This window comes from Drosophila busckii, chromosome X, assembly GCF_011750605.1.
Source record: "Drosophila busckii strain San Diego stock center, stock number 13000-0081.31 chromosome X, ASM1175060v1, whole genome shotgun sequence".
In the NCBI taxonomy this organism is placed as follows: domain Eukaryota; kingdom Metazoa; phylum Arthropoda; class Insecta; order Diptera; family Drosophilidae; genus Drosophila; species Drosophila busckii.
Window position 1 is genome coordinate 14,294,752 of NC_046608.1, and position 2,082 is coordinate 14,296,833.

Below are 2,082 nucleotides of genomic sequence, written 5' to 3' on the forward strand. Positions count from 1 at the left end.
TATGTGTGAAGATAATATGGAATTCAACAAATCATGTTTACATTTTAATTAACAATAAATTAATAATGAACAATTTACCATTGGTAAAGTATGTTTAAATTTTTATTAAAAAATAAGTCAAAATTAACATGAGTATAACAAAATTAAGAAGAAATTAATTTTTTGTTAATATTTATTTATTTAATGTCAACTATGAACAGTCGACGATAAAAGAAAAGATTACATAAAATATTTAAAATTAAATTTAAAAGTATTTAAAATTTTGCTTTTGTTTTTAAATTTGATAAGCTTATAGATTGTGGAAAAAAATATATTGCAAATATAAATAGAATAATAAATAAGAAGAGAAGAATAAAATCTATTAATATGTTGAAATACAAAAAAAAATAAGAAAATATTGATACTGAAACATCCCCGCAGCCGGTAGGATTCGAACCTACGCTCCCAGAGGGAATCTGATTTCGAGTCAGACGCCTTAACCACTCGGCCACGACTGCTGATGATCAGACCAGCGGCTAACTGTTCATTATGAGCAAAGCAGTGAGCAGTGTGTGCTATTTATAGCTCGGCATATAAACACACACACACACACACACACATACAGTTACATAGAAATATGGGCAGTTATTTACAGCTTATTGTGTTAGGTCATGATTATTTTATAAATTTGCACAAGGCACAAGAGCGCGTCGCCCCAAAAGACATTCTGTTGACTTTTTGCCAAAAGGAGCACGAACACACACACACATACAGAGAGAGAGAGAGAGAGAGAGAGAGAGAGAGAGAGCGACAAAAACAGCTGTGGATAATAAAGTTGGGCACCCACGCAGACGACAATGCTAAGCATTTCCTTACGCCCTCCTCACTCCTCATTTCACTCCCCATCCCCCATCACTTGATGTTTAGCTAAGGTAAAATAAGTTGTGTCCTCCACATTGCAGTGTTGCAAGTTGTTTTTTCTTTATTTTTTTTTTCATTTTTTGGGTGGCATCGACTCAAGTGTTTTACTTTGGACTGCTTAAATAATACATACACGCACACACACACACACACACGCACACACACATAAGCTAAGGCCCAAGTATAAGTATCATTGTGTGTGTGTGTGTGCGTACTTTTTTCGGCTGGATCGATAATTTCTGTCTGCGCCAAACGCATTTCAGATTACGTTGCTGCTTTTGTTGTTGTTATTGTTGTTGTTGTTTTTGTTATTGTTATTATTGTGTTGCTGCTTCTTGTTACTGCTGGGTGGTTTGTTTTTTTGGTTGCAGCCTTATTTGTTACAGTTGCCGTTTTTCTGGTTACCTCTACCGTTGTTTTCTACGATTTTACGATTATGTATGTGTGTCTCGACTGAAATTTCCCTCCATCTTTCTTAGCTCGAGCTGAATTTAAACTTCAAAATTAAACAAAATCAAAATATATGAAGTATCTAAACATTTAAGTTTCTTTTCTAGTTACTTTATTTTTCATTTGCAGCCTTGCCTAATTCAAAAAAGAATTTTGCTGCCATTTGAATAAATTTAAAAAACTAGCTAGATTTAGTAAGCATTACAAGTTATATTATAAAAATTACACATTTCGATATACTTGAAAGATATTTCTTTTTTTTTTTTTGAGACTCAGACCATAATCATAATTTTTTTCAACAAAATTAAAACTATAAAATAACGATTATTTATGATTTTTATTTTTTTCGCCTAAAATAAAACTCAACAGTAATTTACAGCGTCTGTGGTATGGTAATAATTATAAAAGGACCACAAAGCTATTCAGTATTAATTTGTTTTCCTAATTTTTACTTTCACAAATTATTTACCTAATAAAAACTTTTTAAACGTAAGGATTTTCTTTTATTTTTATAAACACTTTTTTTTACAACCTATAGATAAAGCTCAATATTTATAGAAGTATATAATATAGATATATAATATATATACATATAATAATATTGCTCATTTTAAGTAATTCTAAAAGTTTTTTTGTTATCATTTTCATTTACCGTCGACTGAATTTCAAGTGTACAATACCAGGGTGCATAGTTAGGTTAGGTTGAAAGTGGCTGGGAGGACTGAGGACTTA

The 2,082-nt window shown here is 31.1% G+C and overlaps 1 non-coding gene across 1 annotated transcript; it reads right to left on the reverse strand.

Annotated features, from left to right (window-relative positions):
* Window positions 1-415: 415 nt before the first annotated feature.
* On the reverse strand, window positions 416-497 carry Trnas-cga. Its single transcript has one exon. It is a non-coding gene; the product is annotated as a tRNA-Ser (tRNA).
* Window positions 498-2,082: the final 1,585 nt, after the last annotated feature.